The 18,824-nt window shown below is 35.4% G+C and overlaps 1 long non-coding RNA gene across 1 annotated transcript in view; it reads left to right on the top strand.

Moving 5' to 3' along the window:
* Window positions 1–3,920: 3,920 nt before the first annotated feature.
* Window positions 3,921–18,824, top strand: part of LOC127835288 (uncharacterized) — a 41,391-nt gene continuing 26,487 nt past the window's right edge. Inside the window, exon 1 of the long non-coding RNA XR_008028445.1 lies at window positions 3,921–4,065. This is a non-coding gene — a long non-coding RNA (uncharacterized LOC127835288). The remainder of the gene's footprint in view (window positions 4,066–18,824) is intronic.

Genomic DNA, 18,824 nt, shown 5'->3' with positions numbered 1-18,824 from the left:
ATGAAGGTTGGCCAGGATTAACAGATGACCACTGGTCATTTCAAGGTCATTCATTTGAAGGTCAAGGTCACTGTGACCTTCAATATAAAAAATGTTAAAGTTGTTATAACTTTGGTATGCTTGGACCTAGAGTCTTGAAACTTGACATGAAGGTTGGCCATAACTAGTTAGTAACCACTGGTCATTTCAAGGTCATTCATTTGAAGGTCAAGGTCACTGTGACCTTGAATGTAAAAATGTTAAAGTTCTTATTTCATGGTATAACTTTGGTATGCTTGGACCTAGAGCCTTCAAACTTGACATGAAGGTTGGCCAGGATTAACAGATGACCACTGGTCATTTCAAGGTCATTCATTTGAAGGTGAAGGTCACTGTGACCTTCAATATAAAAATGTTAAAGTTGTTATAACTTTGGTATGCTTGGACCTAGAGTCTTGAAACTTGACATGAAGGTTGGCCAGAACTAGTAAGTAACCACTGGACATTTCAAGGTCATTCATTTGAAGGTCAAGGTCACTGTGACCTTGAATGTAAAAATGTTAAAGTTGTTATAACTTTGGTATGCTTGGACCTAGAGTCTTGAAACTTGACATGAAGGTTGGCCAGAACTAGTAAGTAACCACTGGACATTTCAAGGTCATTCATTTGAAGGTCAAGGTCACTGTGACCTTGAATGTAAAAATGTTAAAGTTCTTATTTCATGTTATAACTTTGGTATGCTTGTACCTAGAGTCTTCAAACTTGAAATAAAGATTGGCCAGTACTAGAAGATGACCACTGGTCATTTCAATGTCATTCATTTGAAGGTCAAGGTCACTGTGACCTTAAATGTTAAAATGTTAAAATTGTTATAACTTTGGTATGCTTGGACATAGAGTCTTCAAACTTGACATGAAGGTTTGCAAGCACACTTGTTTTTCCCAATTGTTGTACATTGATAATCAAATAAAAAAAAACAGCCCAGGTTGATGTCCCGACGCATGTTACGGAGATAAACCAGCCAGTACGTGTCCATCACTAGAAATTGTCGGCTTTGAGCTCAGCAGACCAGAGAACCTCCACATTTGACCTTAAATGTTATTGTTGTTCATGTATATGCATGCATTCAAAACATAACACAAGGTTTGCTCATGCCTTGAAAAGTACTTACATTTCATTTTGACCTTTGAACAATATTTCAGTAATTTAAGTATTGCATTGACAAAAACACGAAAGGTACTTTCCTGTCATTTAAATCAAAAATCCGGCTTCAATGCGGTCATCTCCGACCGCGGAACTCTTGTTTTATTATTACTTTACAGTACCGCCCCTGGATTTTTTTCACGTCATTGTGTCTTCGCCTGTCAATTACGTCATAACTCTTTCTCTGTTCCTGGATAGATGGATTTTTTGACGTCATACGATCAACTTTCCAGTTGTAAGCTACATGCATAGGTCATTGGGTTTATAACGTTCAATTTTATTTATATTTTCTCTCTGATAGGCGTTTCTTTTTTATTTAATTATTATTAATTTAATTTTTAGCAGTCACATAAACAACCAAGCAATGTAATATGGAATTTTTACACCCATTATTGCTGCTTCTTCCTGTATTTGCGCGATGATAATCTGAAATATTAACTTAATGACGCTATATTTTGAAATCTTTTTCTATAAAGAAAGAATGTAGTTGACACTTGTTTGTAGTTTCATTTTATCGTTCGTCAAAATGTTGTAACTCTGTTACTCTGGTATCTTAAATATCATTGAGTAATTAAATTGTAATTAAATTGAATGAGTTTTAATTCCCTTTTATTATTGTTTGATTTGAGGTACAATGCTATGACGTTAGATTTTATTTACACTTAAATGTATTATGAATATTGTTGGGCCAAGTGTGAGGTTTAAACCCCCAATGCTTTGCATTGACCGTTCCAAGGCGGTGACCCCAGCTTTATTCATATTTTGTGTTTATGTTGGTGTGTATTGTGCTGTTTTGTGCTGTTTTGTACTGTTTTGGCAATCGGTCACTTGCCTTAAATAAAGGACCAACTAATTGTTTTTAATGAGAATTCAATACTGCTCCAGCAGCTGGAGTTTCACTTCTTTATATTGATAGGAACAATCCTTTCTTTCATCTTCCCTTGAATATTCACATCTGCAATACAAAATAAATAATAAAAATAATCTTTACTATGAGTGGTCGTAATGCAAGGTTTTCATGCAACATTATTGTTTTGTTTCAATAAAACAATTACCAACCTTTGATCTTATGTTACATTACTTCCCTTACGTTTGTTCTTATATAAGTTACTTCACATCAGCACCACAACAATAAATTGCGACCACAACATGTGCTCGCGACCACAACATGTGCTCGCGACCACAACATTTTCAAAACAACAGTAACAACACCTTCTTTTCAGCAGAGGTTAAAATATTTTTTTGTAGCCGAGCATAGTTATTTAAAAAAAAAACGAATGAAAATGGGACTTTCTGTCCAAAAAAATAATAATATCGTAAACATATGCGACGTGTTCATTGCCAACATCACAGGAACCAACCTTTTTAAAGTCCTTGATGTAAGGATATCGGATTTTTCTCAAGAATTTTGCCAGAATAGTAAACAATATTAATATTTGTATCGAAAAGCATTCCCCGATTGTTAAAGTAAGGTCTATAAGTCTTCGGGAAACGTAAAAAACAAAATCGTACTCACCGTCTGCATCCATTTTTTTTTTAAATTGCCACCACAACGGAAGCTGCATTGCGACATTTTACGCACATAACAAGAGCGTTATGTTCGCAATGGTTCCATCCCGTGATTAAAACGCTGTCATCATGCACAAGTGCTTGGCTAGAAACAGCCCTTCTTACCAAAGAACTATCAATAAACAATATTGATATATAAATTTGTGTTTTCACCTAAAAAACACCATTGGTAATAAGAGAGAAAACATTACTTTACAGTCACTGTTGGCATTTTTATCTTAGTTTTCGAAAGAATCTTAAATGTGTTGTTATGGACAGCTTAATGCGGCCTTTTCACGTTTTAGTAAATTGACAAAATTAGAAAAACGTGTTTTAGATATGAACATTTTCGTTTTAGTAATGATATTTGTGAGGAAACAGAAATACGGAACATTTACCATGATCTAAAATCTCCCATTATATATGCATGTTTTAACGATTTAAAAACCTAAAAATTATAAAACGTTGCAAAGCGAAACTATTGAATTAATTTAAAGAGTTCTGTTGTTGTGGTTATGTTTTGTGAAACTACGAGGTTTGCATATATAAAGAATAAAAAAACATCTTTGATTGTATGAGGACGGATGGCCGAGTGGTAAAAGTGGTACTCTTTTACTACAGAACTCCTGGGGTCAGTGGTTCGAGTCCTGTTGAGGGTTACTTTTTTTCTTTTTCTTTTGAAATTTTATTCTTTATTTTTACTGAAGCTTTTTATATCTAATGTTTACATTTATCAATATAAAGCATTTAATTTCAAACTTCAATACATGCCAAAATCTGTGAAAAGGCCCCTTTAATGTTACGAGACCATGTTTATTTCACAGTTAATGTTGGTGTAAGTATATAATAGATTTTAATGTGTAACAGTTCTAATGGTCATGCTTCGGCTTACTTAAAAGCACACGAACTTTACAAGAAACACTTGATAGATATACTATTCATCAAGATCAACCACCAATAATGATTGTAAAAAAATAGTATAGCTCTCCAACATGTACTTGATATTTGTGACATATTTGTTAGCATTAATTATTGGGTATAAATATGTGTTTCCTAAATGTAAAATCGTTATTGTTCATACGCGTATTCTTGCACACGTTGTGAATGGAGTCGGTTCTTCCATCGTTAAAATACATGGCAGGCCGGTTTACCGTGTGGTCGGATTGACTTATGAGCGAAAACCAGTCTGCAGTTGGTTTCCGTCACGATTAAATTGTTCGTTGCATAAACTCGCAAAGCCGAGATTAATAACCCGGTTTTCCCAGAACACACTTATGCCTGAAAATGGAAGAACTTATTGCAGAAGTTAGAGGGACGAATGGTGCCTTTTACAAGGTATTTAAACGTTACCAAAGTGTATTCGGTGTTAAGTTTTAATAGTAAACTTGTGCCTAAGCCTAGTCCACGGCATAGTTTATTATTGACAAAAGCTCCAATATCAAGTTTGCAAACTGACAAAAGCTTCAACATGAGGTTTCTTTTCTTGTTACTAAGTAGTTCTTCTCGAATGCTCTGAGCTTTTATAAGTACATACGTTCAGCTCAGAGTTCTTCTTGTTAACCAATTTTTGAATGTCAAAAAATTATGTCTCCTGTATGTCTATAAAATCAAGTTCAATCAATCTAATATATCGTATTGTCGAGTAAACATATCTTGCAACTGATAATCCGGATATTGTTTGACTATGTGAAGTATTCCCGAAGGTCAGTTATGACAAATATAATATTAATAACTTGTCATTTTTAAATTATAATATTTTCATGCCAAATCATAATGGTAACCGTGGTGTCATATTGTTAGTGAGAAAAAACCTTAAGGCTACAAAGATTGACTTGTTTGAATGAATTTTTTTTTTATTAAATCGATCAACATCTCTTTCTTCAAACATTTAAATTAAAATTATTTTGGGCTGTTGTGATTAATGAAGTGTTCGTTTATCATGAGGATTATATTTTGAGGACATTACGGTTTTCTCCAAGGATTTATTTGATGGTGTCTCAAGTTGTTAATAACGAAGCATGTGCTTAGTGTGAGATCGATCAACATCTCTTTCTTAAAACATTTAAAATTAATTTGGTCTCTGTGATCTATGAAGTGTTCTTATATCATGAGGATTAATTTTTGAGCGGATTACATTTTTTCTGAGGAGATCTATGATGGCATCTCAAGTGGCGTCTCATGTCAGTGATTTTTTTTGCCAGAAATTACAGCCGATATTCGGCTGCTTCCCAATTGCAAAAAATGACGTTTTTTCCCAAAAATTTGATTAAAATTTCCCAAAAAAAGACAAAATTTTCCCAATAAAGCCAATAAGATTTCAATGTAATTTTGCAATAATTTCGAACGAGTGCCGATCGAGTTGCCGAGTCGTCGCCGAACAACAACTGACTTACGTATTTTTCGCGAATTTAGCCGAATACGATTTTACGTTGCTATCCACATCTCTCTCTATATTGCGGAGGATACCGACGATAGTCGTTGTATCCCGATTGTAAACGCCTGTTTTTACACACGCCCAAGATGGCGGCAAGCAGACGAGAAATTTGCGATGCGCGGCGAAAATGATAAATAACATTCAAATTAACAACGGATATCATATGGTTATTACGGAATAATTTAATGCGTGTGTCAATTAACGCAAAATATAACGTTTGAGATAAAAACAACAAATATTTATTACAAATCTTCACAGTGAATGTGCATCACGGAAATCAGTGTTGGGAAATTGGAGTTAGTCTACAGTTACTCACAAAGTTATTGCATTTAAGATGAGTATCGTTCGGAAATGGAAAGAGACAAACATGATATGATTTATATGTTAGTGGATCTGTGTAAAATCAGATTCATATGCATATTCTGCTTTATTATGTTTGTCACGCTTTACAGTTTACTGAAATAGCAATTAGCATTGAAGTGCAAGATGTTGAAAGGTAAAGAAATGACATAAATTATTTTAACTCCATATAATACATCATTAACATAGCAAGACCACTAAAGCGTTTTTTTAAATAAATATTTGTTTATGTTTTCACCATATGATATTTAATTTAAAAGAATACTGAATTAAATTCTTACTGTTAAGAGGTTATGATTAAATGGTATATTTAAGAATCTATATAGATTATTGCAAGTTCAATATAAATTTGGAAGGATATTAACTTAACATTGTCTTCATTGTAAGAACACATTAAATTAGTACTTTATAATATAAAAATGCTGTCAAACATACTTTAATAATTTTAATTCTGTTCTTATAATCATATTTATAATGTTTCCCAATTTCATGGTTTATCGCGCTATTTTTCCCAATTTCATGGTTTATCGCGCTAATTTTCCCAATCCAAAAGGCACAGGCTGTAAGAAAAAAAAGCAAAAAAAATCACTGCATGTGGCGTCTCAAGTTGTTAATAACAAAACATGTGCTCAGTGTGAGATTTCTTTTAAAGGGGAGAGTCCAAAGTGCTTTAATTGCAGTATTTGTAACTTTTGGTTCTGCCTGGAGTGTAGTCATGTGTCTAACAAGGTTTACGATGTTCTTAAGAGTGAGCCAAATGTTAAAAATCTGCCTTTCAATTGTGATGGATGTACTCGGGTTTTACCTAAAATAACTGAACTAGCTAAGGCTCTGCATTTACAGCAGCTTAAAATTGAGTCGTGTGAGAAAAAATACGAGAATCTGAAAAATACTCTACAAAGTGTTGTTGAAGAGCAAGTTGAGAAAGCCATCACTGAGTACAGAGAGCGCGAGGAGCGTAAGTTGAACATTATTATACACAATGTGCCAGAACCGAGAGCGGAAAGCACCGATAAGAAGGGGGACGATGAAATTTCTCTGAAAGAAATACTTCTTACAACCAAATGTGTTGGTCTGAAAAATTTTGATTTTGTACGCTTGGGAAGGCCATCGGACGGAAGGGATCGACTGATCAAGGTAACTCTTGGGAGTGTTTCAGACAAACACAGAGTTCTAGGGGGGACAAGGTATCTGAGGGCGAAGATAGGGCAAGTTTATGCTCACAGATGGAGCAAGATTTTCATAACCCCGGATCAGACTAAAGAAGAGAGAATAAAGAATATGAATCTCAAAGGGAACTGGAGAAGCGAAAGTTGGAAGAGAAAAATCATGATTTAATTATTTTTAGAGGGGAAATAGTGGAAAGAAGATCAGATAGTCTTGTGAATAGCACAATGGCGAAACCGGGCATTTCAGAGCCGGGTCGGCCATTTCATCTATGATAAATTTAAAGAAACTGTAAATAGAGTTAGTGTTCCAGTTTCAAGTGTTCACCACAGTTCTTTCGTTGACAGTTTTTCAAGTTGTGTTAATCACAGTTCTTTCGTTGAAAGTTTTTCAAGTTGTGTTAATGACTCTTTGTCTGAAAACAATGAGATTTTAAACAGTAATCAGAGCAATGGTTTGCAGTATAGGCATAAACAGTGTCAAGCAATTAACTCTAGTCTAATCACGTGTGATTTTAAATCAATAAGTGATCAGGAACCCTGTGATATTTACCGAAGTATTGATTCCACTATTGTCGCGAAAACAGTTTTAACAGAATCAATTGCAGAAAGATGTAAGTGCATGTATACTAATGCAGATCAGCTCCAAAACAAACTTGATGAATTGCGTTTGCAGTTGTCTATTGTGTCACCAGACTTTGTATTTGTCACAGAAGTGTTACCCAAGTATAATTTCGACAATATATCATGTTCTTCCACATTGTATCATATTGATGGTTACTCAGCTTTTCCTGGAACTGACCTTGGTAGAGGTGTCATTATTTATGCGAAAACAGAATTGAATGTTTCACCAAATACCACTCTTAATTCCTTTTATGGTGATGCTTTGTGGATTGACTGGATTAGTGATAGCAAAACAATAACATTAGGGTGTATATATTGGAGCCCCTCCAACACTAGAAACTGTGATGAAATTAACCATTTATTAAACATGGCAGTTGGACTCGCCGAGAATTTATATATTACGGGAGACTTTAATATGAAGGACATTGATTGGGCCACGTACACCACCACACATGGAGAGGATCATCATGAAAGCTTATTTATTGAGTGCTTAAGAGATAACTTTTTGTTTCAACATGTAAACCAATTCACAAGATGTAGAAATGATCAGAGCAAAAACATACTTGACCTAATTTTATCTAAAGATGAGAATGACATAGTGAACTTAGAATATCTACAATCCCTGGGATGCAGTGATCATGTAACATTACTATTTGACTTTTTATGTGATTTCAAAATAATATGTACTGGTGCTAGTTCCTATCAATACAGGAAATGTGATTTAATACGCTTTACGGAAGAGTGGGAAACAACAAACTGGCAGGAATATTTCCAACACAGCGATGCTAACAGCATGTGGGAGTCTTTTGTTTGCAAATTCAGAGCTAGTGTGGAAAAGTTTGTTCCAAAGTTTAAACCAAAATCAGGAAACATGAAGAAACCGTTGTGGATGACACAGGATTCATTGAGTTTTATTAAGGGGAAGCGTATATAAATATGGAATAAATATATGGCTACTAAAAGGACGGCAGACTTTGGAACATATAAAGTGGTGAGAAATGCGGCCAATGAATGTGTGAAGAAGAGTAAGAAAAACTACGAACGGACTATTTCGCTTAAAGCTAAAAGTGAACCGAAGCAATTTTGGCGGTATGTAAAAAGTAAAGTTAAGTCAAAAATTGGCGTTTCTAATTTGAAACGGGACGATGGGGGGTTTGTTGGATCGGACAATGAAAAGGCGGATGTTCTTAATGGGTTTTTTGCCTCTGTGTTTACAAAAGAAACTTTACATAATATACCTGATTTACCAGATAAAACTGTGGAAAATAATTTAAATGCCTGACGTTTTTGTCAAACCGCTTTCATTAATTTTCAAGAAGTCTCTGTCATCCGGAGAAGTTCCAAAAGGGTGGAAAGATGCAAGAATATCGCCAATTTTCAAGAAGGGTAACAAAACTGAGCCATGTAACTACAGACCAGTTAGTCTCACATCAGTAGTCTGCAAGATCCTTGAAAAAATAGTTAGAAAACATATCATGTATCATTTAAGTGTGAATAATTTATTATCAAATGATCAATACGGCTTTAGACCACATAGATCCTGTGCGTTACAGTTGCTACATGTTATGGAGGACTGGACAAAGTTCATCGAAGGAAGCGAAAGCTGGGACAGCATTTACTTAGACCTTGCGAAAGCTTTTGATAAAGTTGCGCATAGAAGACTCATAAGGAAGGTATCTGCGTATGGCATTAAGGGAAATGTTCTGGCCTGAATTGAGAACTTTCTGAGTCAGAGAAGACAGTGTGTGTCAATAAAGGGAAGTACATCTAGCTGGATAAGTGTAGAGAGTGGAGTTCCTCAGGGAAGTGTGCTTGGTCCAGAACTTTTTATAATATATGTTAACGATATCACCGACTCTGTGAGCTGTATTTCTAAAATATTTGCTGACGACACCAAGTTACATGTATATGCACCTGTGACGGACTCAGGCAGGCTGCAGGAGGATCTTGACTCTCTCAGCGAATGGGCACAAAAATGGGAACTTGCCTTCAACGTTGACAAATGCAAAGTTATACATTACGGAAACAATAACCCCAATCAACAGTATACTATGAATAATAAGCCTCTGCAGGCTGCAACTGAGGAATGTGATCTGGGAGTGCTCTTCGAAAGAGATCTAAAATTTAGTAAGCATATATCTACAAAGATAAATAAAGCAAACAGTATCCTAGCCTTAATAAAGAGATCTTTTGAGTTCATGGACAAATACTTATTTTTGAAATTATATACTGCCTTGGTGCGTCCGCATGTTGAGTTTGCAAATGTTATATGGTACCCATATTTAAAAAAGGACATTATTAGCATAGAAAAAGTTCAAAAAAGAGCCACAAAACTTGTACCGAATTTGAGGAATTCATCCTATGAGGAACGACTTAAAGAACTAAAATTACCATCACTTGCTCATCGCAGAATTCGTGGGGATGCCATTCAAACATTTAAAATAGTCAAAAATATAGATGAATGTGTTTTTGAGAACTTTTTCAATTATACATCCTCAACTAGAGGACATAACCTAAAGCTTGAGAAACCAAAGTCCAGAACATCTTTTTGTCAAAATCAATTTTCCAGAAGAGTGATTAACATGTGGAATGACTTGCCTCAATGTGTAGTTGATGCCAAGAATGTATTAGAATTCAAGAGCAGGATTGATCTACATTGGAATGGGGACATAGTGTATAAGTTAGTGATCACAACTGTTGTTTGTCAAAAGGACATTCATTCTTTACCATACTTAAGGAACTATTTTTTACTGAATAAGGGCTATTTTTATTAGTTGTGAGAACACATACGGATACAGTACCATACGACGTCGATAAGAAGAGGGGTTTAAAAAGGACTTGAGTCCTTACCATAGAGCCCAAAATCATCCTACAGGTATCCTACAGGTAAGACATAAATTTTGATGAAAATGTGTGATGTGAAATAATCCTGAAAGACGATGATAAGTTACTTATTGGAGTGATTTATCGTAACCCATCATCTACTGAGGCCAATAATGAGAGACTTTTAAAGCTTATAACCCAGTCCTGTGCACTTAACTACAGTCATTACATGTTATTGGGTGATTTCAATTACAAGGATATAGGTTGGGAAAACTGCAACAGTAATTACGCAATCAATGCCTCTGGAACGAGATTCTTGGATTGCTCCTTGGATAATTATTTACATCAACATATCAAGACTTTCACTAGAAATCGAGAGGGTCAAACTCCAAGTTGTTTGGATCTTGTTTTCACAAACGAAGAGACCATGATTGACCAGGATTCTTTAAGCATTCAACCACCCATTGGTTTAAGTGACCATTCTGTTTTTTACTTTCAATTAGCCCTTTACTACACAGGAGAGGAAGTTTCAGAAAGTTATCAGTTCTATAAAGGGGATTATGACGCTATCAACAGAGAATTAGCTCAAATAGACTGGGACAATATGAAAGATAAGAATATAGATGAAATGTGGTATTTTTTTAAGATCTTGCTTACTGATCTTGTCAATAAATATGTACCTAAGAGAAAACGGAATGATAAACACAAGAGAAACCCCCTATGGTTCAACAAAAAGTGCAAGGAAGCATTTTTAAAGAAAAATAAAGCATGGAAGCGGTACAAATATTCGAGAAACAGGGAGAACTATGCTGTCTACGCCTTAACCAGAAATGAGTGTTCATCCACTGTTAAGGACGCTAAAAGAGTATGAAAGGAAAATCGCCAAGGAAATAAAGTTAAACAACAAATCGTTCTGGAAGTATGTGAATTCTAATTCTAATGAGAAAAACGAGAGACCGTATAAGTATCATAAAAAAAGTAGACGGTTCAGAAGCAAAGTCAGATTTTGAGAAAGCAGAAGTCATGAATTCTTGTTTGTAAGAAGTGAAGCATTTAATGAGGAAGTGCCAAACGACATACCGTTTTCTATGAGTGATTTTGAGATATCCATTAGTGATGTTCAAAAAGTGTTGAAAACCTTAAAACCTGATAAATCACCTGGTCCAGAAGGTCTTCATCCAAAGGTTTTATTTGAAACACAAGGACACATTTTAAAACCTCTGCATATGATGTTTAGGGAATCACTAATAAAAGGAAAATTACCAGATGATTGGAAGAAGGCTACTGTAGCACCAATATTTAAATCTGGTAATAAGAAAGAACCATCGAATTATAGACCTGTGAGTTTGACATCTGTTGTGTGTAAACTTTGTGAAAAAAATCATCCGGGATAAATTAATGTCATACTTGTTAAATATGAACCTACTTTCGGACAATCAGTATGGTCATGTAATATTCAATTACTGGAAATTCTCGACAGATGGGCTGAAAGTGTTGATGAAGGATCCCCTATAGATGTTATTTATCTAGATTTCAGCAAAGCCTTTGACAGTGTGGCACATGATAGGCTTTTATTTAAACTAAATTGTCTGGGTGTGCATGGTGTTACCCTGAATTGGATTGAGAATTTTCTAACAGCACGATCTCAATGTGTAAGGATAGGCCCAGCAACGTCCAATTGCTCTAAAGTCATAAGCAGAGTTCCACAAGGAAGCGTTCTGGGTCCTTTACTTTTTCTTTGCTTTAAAAATGATCTTCCAGATGTTGTCAATGGAATAGTCAAAATTTTTGCGGATGATACTAAGATTTACTCAAATGTTAATACCACTACTCAATGTGATGAATTGCAGCAAGATCTGGGCAACCTGTGTGACTGGAGTTCGAAATGGAAGCTTTCTTTCAATGCCAAAAAATGCAAAGTCATGCATATAGGATCTACTAATGAAAGGCATAGGTATTCAATGCTCGATAAAGATGGAAATTTCATACACCTGGACTCGGCACAATCTGAGAAGGACCTTTGAGTGACTTTCAATGAAAATTTACATTTTGGAGAGCACATATCAAACATTACTTCTAAGGCACAGAGAGTACTAGGACTTATTCACAGATCTTTCGAATACATGGAAACGGAAATGTTGCTTCCTCTCTATAAATCATTAGTTAGGCCTATTCTTGAATATGGATCAAATGTGTGGTCGCCATATCTTAAAAAGGACATTAAAAAGATTGAGGATGTTCAAAGGAGAGCTACATGACTGGTTCCTGCATGTTCTACCCTCCCATATGAAGAAAGACTAAAATTCCTTGGTCTACCAACTTTGGAGTACCGAAGAGATAGGAGTGATATGATTACTCTGTATAAGTCTATTTACGGATTGGACGACCTAAAATGGAGCAATATATTTAACTTGGCTCAAGGGGATTTGAGAGGTCATCACCTAAAATTCCTAAAAAAAAAGTGTCATCATAATGTAAAGCTAAATTCATTTGGAGCTAGGACAGTGAACATGTGGAATGCCCTTTCAGAAGAAACTGTCTCTGCAACATCCCTGAATGTGTTCAAATCGCATTTGAACAAAGAGAACTGGAATAAGAAATTTTTTAAATCTACTGTGTAGCACACTCTATGTCGCGTATAAACATTTTAAAGAAGAGGGGCCACGATAGACTTTGTCTAATATTACGGCCCGAAGATCAAGGTTAATCAAGGTAAATACCGACATCGTGGGAGTTCTATCATCGTGGTATCCATTATTCTCGTGACCTCTTGTTGCGTGCGTTAATTTTCCGCGTGCGCCTTATGTTAAAAGTGACAGCGGTTTGTTTACACAGCGTCCGAGAAGAAATTCAACGAAAATGCGATTCATACAGGTAAATAAGAATAAATGTATTACCACCTTTCTTAAAAAATGATATTTTACTATTCCATGTTCATAGCACATGAAAAATGACCGATATAACGCCCCAAAGTGTTGCCCCCATTTTTTTTTTTACAGAGCAGGCGACGTGACCTTTCAAGGGCCGCGTATGCAAATGAGCAGGGCTTTCCTTAGACCTCAAATCTCAAGAGTCAAGGACTCTTGGGACCATATTTTCAAGAGTCAAAATCAAACTTCAAAGAGTCCTAATAATAACGCAGGAGAGTCAATGATTTTTTGCAATTTAAGCAAATTACTGAGATATAATATATAAAAAGCTACAAATTAAAAGATACATGTATGTTAACATTTATTTCTTACATTGTACTGCCACTACAACACTATGCATTTAAACACAATATTTCAATGATCAATAAATACAAAACATGTATTCTAATACAACATTTACTTCATGTATACAGCAGAGTAATATGTCATATGTTCTAAACAACATCTCAAAGAGTAATATGTCATATCATGTCTTACACAACATCTCAGAGAGCAATATGTCATATGTCCTACACAACATCTCAAATCGTTTGGGGGTGTTAGGAGCACTGTCATTTAGATCTAAAGTACGCTTTGTCGTTTGTGTCTTACACACACTTTCAGAGTTGCTACCGATTCCGAATTTGAAAAGGTTTTTTTGCGACATTTTCCGAATGCACAAGCACAATTAAACTTTGCACAATTACACTTTATTCAATAACTTTGTTTGACCGTTTTGCGTGGCTATTAAATTAAGAATGAAATACAACATGTGAAAAAACCCATTTCCGCTGGCTATCACAAAAAAAAACAACAACATACGGGTGGTACCTAAACACAATAGCCTATATAAATCGGTAAACTATAAAAGGAAATTATTTCTACTCACTTGAGGTCACTAGGTCAAAGGTCAAGGTCACGGTGACCCAAAATAGTAAAATGGTTTCTGGATGATAACTCAAGAACGCATACGCCTAGGATCATGAAACTTCATGGGTAGATTGATCATGACTCGCAGATGACCCCTATTGATTTTCAGGTCACTAGGTCATGGTCACAGTGACAAAAGTTGTATTCACACAATGGCTGCCAGTACAACGGACAGCCCATATGGGGGGCATGCATGTTTTACAAACAGCCCTTGTTTTTAGCAACTTTGATGCAAAGCGTGTAATTTGACGTTGTAGACAGTACATATGCCAGCATAACTTTCGCGCGTCTTTGAACTGAGCAATCATGAAGTAAAACAGTGATGGGTGCATTCAGATTTGGAAATACATTCTGACATACTCTGGAAATATCTCAAAATATGCTTTACGGTGTTCTGTGGATATGGATGTCATTATTTTATATTGAATATTATTAAAACATATGCGGATGAGTCCATTCTGTTTTGGTGGGTTTATTGTTCTTAAATGCTCTGAGCTTTTATGAGTACATACGTACAGCTCAGAGGGTCAATACAGTACACTCCACGCGTTTTCCCCAAAAATGCGCTCCCTCCGCGGGTTTTTTCTGCTAGCGAGTGTTCACGCGGCGTTGGAAGAGCGAGGTGAACTCGATAAAACGCTCGGCGTTACGCCGCGTTCGCTAATTCCCGCGGCGTGTATTATTTTAGGCTAGTCGGTAAATGCAGACACCTTCCGTTCTTATCAGTGATCGCCGCGCAACGCCGCGTTAGCAGTGTGCTACTGGGCATGCCAAAAAATAAAAACATTGTTATAATAAATTGTTTAAATACTGTAGTACATGTATAAAAAGATAATTGTATAGAAAATTAATACGTATAAAAATTATGTTTTTTAATTCACAGGTACGTCTACAATATGAATTAGTCTAATATAATACATTTGACAATTTAATATTTAAATCATAACACATACGACACAAGAATAAATGTTCCGTAAAATTTCCAAATGAGAATAATAATTAGTAATCCGAAACACACTACGATTTTTAATTGTTAACACGACGTTTACAAATGCTTCCAATATACAGTCATGTATATTTCCCGACAAAAGCGCGCGAAAATTATGCTGCAATGTACAAGGTCAAGGTACAATGTATACTCCTGCAAAGCGTGCGTGTATTGATTTTTTTGATACAAACTTTGTAGCACAGAGAACATTGTTGATTTCGGATAAAAGTTTCTTTGGTATTTATTAAAGAAATTATATCGCGAATAAGTTGATATTTCCTCTAAAATAATTTCAAATCGAACACGCCGAATCTTTATCGTTACGGTATTTTAGTAGAGTAATTATTTTAACACTAATTGTACTGTAAACTGATTACAGAAGACATCTGGGCGGAACTGGATTTTAAGTGTTTGACGTTATGAAAACACGCAAAGCTTGTCTACTGACCTATTGTGTAGACTGCTGTATTCGGTGTTTTGACAAAAGGGATTAACATGTGTGAATGTCACTCTGCCGATTTGGTCCATAATTACTGGTAAACATTGTTTAGAATGTCGACGCAACAAGAATACAACTGTGAATATTAAATGCAATTATCAACTCAATAGTTACCACCTTTTAGCAATCAATGGAATAACCTACAAACAAAGAGAAAATCAATGCATTAGCGAGCAGAGAATAGACTTTGTTCCGACAATTAAAACCATTCCTTATGCATTCGTTGAACGTGTTTACTTGAGTAAGTTATGCCTTTAGACAGGAAGCGGCTTTTCTTTGATTACGTCAAACTGTCAATTCACACAGATTTGCGAGATTTTTAGGGTCCTTGGTCATTTGTATACATGTTCATTATAGAAAATCACCTGCTAACATGAAAACTTTGGATTAAATTATCAAAATAAAAACAATGTTGCAAACTGTGTTTATATTAATTGGTAAGTATTAGTTAAAAGACGACGTTTTGTGTGTCGTAAATCAACGAGTTTTCTATACAACCACAACTACTTCTACAACCACGTCGGGATCGATCTATCTTGGTTGTTTTTTTTAATTGTAAATATTATACTACATGTACATGTATGTACTTGTAATAAATGTAATTTTATTTGAAAATCAGGAAGTCAAACAAAATTAAATTGATCGTTATCTCGTAAAACGCGGAGTTTCCCCCGCGTTGCCAACGCCGAGGGCCGCCGCGTCGGTTTATCAGTTTTGCCGATCGTTAACCGCCGCGTCCAAAATCATGCAAACGCCGCGTATAGCGGGATTTTCTTAATCTCCCTCCAGGTCGAAACCCGCGGAGTATGGAGGGAAATTGGGGAAAACGCGTGGAGTGTACTGTAGCTGGGAGTTGGATTATTGCAACTAGGTGGGTTTAATACACGTCTTTTCCGCAAACAGCTGATAACAAACGCTATGATAAATAATGGAAAGTTAATTCACGCATCATCGAACCAGCAGTGTTTTAATTGGTCAATACTAGATTTCTTAATTAACCAAACTCCGCCTACTGGGTGGACTTGTGCTTCGATGATTGTAAACGTGCGTTAACGATTAGCGTGTACTAAATGAGATACTCCGCCCCGAGCCAATTATCGCTTAGTCTTAACAACTTTTGATCTCGTTGACGCAAGTCGGTATATTCCCCCGGGTCAAATTTGACGCATGACGTAATTTTCTCAAGAGTCAAAAAGGGGTCTTCTGTAATTTTCAAGCGTCAAAACCCAGGACCTCGGGTCAAAGGAAAGCCCTGTGAGTATTTTAATTTTAGGCCAAGCAATTTTTATCGTTTGCTTAAAGTGACTTGATATTTTAGCTGTTTACTACATTTTATCAATGGTCTGCAATAAAATAGCACTGAGTTAAATGGGTTAAAGTCTCTATAACGCTCAAAATCAACGATAAATTTCCTAAAGTATTTCGTAAAATAAAGTTAACACCAAAACAATCAGTGTTCCTTAAAGCAATAGCCACAATTTCAACGCTAGATGTGGTATGATTACATAGAATTATGTAGATACAAAATGCTCGTTTTTATTTATTTGTGACCACAATAAATTCTATGTTAAGTTCCTGCGATTATATCTATTGATACGACACATGAACACTAAAATGGTACCATGTTAAAACTAAAATAAAAACGAGCATTTTGTATCCACAAACATCTAGTATTGCTGCAACAATACGCCAAAAACCGTATTGCAAAATATTGTCAGTTCAAAAACCTGCATTTCAATATATTGCTAACTTGTACCAGAATTATAACTCGCCTCTAATCACCAAAACCAACTAAATTACGTGAACATAACCTTTGTATTGTTTGTTAAGGTTCTAGTTATATCCTATTGGCAATTCTAGCCTTTTGTACAAAATGCTTTTTTAACACAATTAATTTTTTTTTTGGTATGACATGATGCAAAAGCAGATCTTGCGGACTCCCATGTGACAACGCTACTCTGTATAATAGACTTTTTAGAATGCCTTTTTAGCTCGACTATTATATATGAAATATATATAGTAGAGCTATCCTTCTCTCACCCCGGCCTCTGCGTTCCCGTGAGCGTTGGAATGTTAAAGTTTTCGTACCACCTCAAATATTTCCTATGTCCCTTGACATATTGCTTTCATATTTTGCATACTTCTTTACCAACATGACCCCAACCTATTAACAAGAGCAGACAACTGTATCAAGCATTTTGTAAGAATTATGGCCCTTTTTTCCACTTAGATTATGTTAAAGTTTGCGTACCACCTCAAATATTTTCTATGTCCCTTGACATATTGCTTTCATAATTTGCATACTTCTTTACCAACATGACCCCAATCTATAAACAGTAACAAACAACTCTAACAAGCATTTTGTAAGAATTATGGCATTTTTCCACTTAGAATATGCAAATTATTGATAAATCCACCTAAAATATTTTCTATATACCTTGTCATATTGCTTTTATATTTTGCATACTTCTTTACCAACATGACCCCAATCTATAAAAAGAGCAGACAACTGAAACAAGCATTTTGTAACAATTATGTTCCCTTTTTTATACTTAGAAAATGGAAAATTTGGTTAAGTTTTGTGTTTAGGTTCACTTTATTCCTAAAGTATCAAAGCTATTGCTTTCATACTTGGAACACTTACTGACTATCATAAGTGGACTGTGCAGGCACATTTATGCACAATGTAACTCTGACTGGCATTTTGACAGAATTATGGCCCCTTTCATACTTAGATAATTTAACATTTGGTTAAGTTTTGTGTTTTGGTCCAGTTTACTCAGTAACATAGCTATTACTTTCGGACTTGGAAACTCACTAACTATCGTAAGGGGACTGTACAGGGCAAGTTGCATAACTCTGGTTGGCATCTTAACAGAATTACGGCCCTTTTTTGTCTTAGTAACTTTTCATATTTTGTTAAATTTTGTTTTTAGATCCACTTTACTTCTGAAGTATCAAGGCTATTGCGTTCAAACTTCAAATATTTTCTTACTATCATGAGGGCACTGTACCTGGCAAGTTGACTTTGACCTTGACCTTTGAATGACCTTGACTCTCAAGGTCAAATGAATAAATTTTGCTTAAATTGCCATAACTTCTTTATTTATTATCAGATTTGATTCATACTATGACAAAACAACACTTACCTGACATACCACAATGGACTCCACCCAAACCATCCTCATGCCCCACACCAGAATCCCCCCCCCCCCAAAAAAAAATAAAATAAAATAAAAAATTGTGAAAGATCATCTAATAGATGACCACACCCCCCACATTATACCCCCCTCTCCACCCCCCACCCACCCCAAAAGATTTTTTTTTCTCTTTGAAACACGGTTAAAAAAAAAAAAATTGA

This window comes from Dreissena polymorpha, chromosome 6 (genome assembly GCF_020536995.1).
Source record: "Dreissena polymorpha isolate Duluth1 chromosome 6, UMN_Dpol_1.0, whole genome shotgun sequence".
NCBI lineage: Eukaryota > Metazoa > Mollusca > Bivalvia > Myida > Dreissenidae > Dreissena > Dreissena polymorpha.
This window is presented reverse-complemented; position numbering and strand designations above follow the sequence as displayed.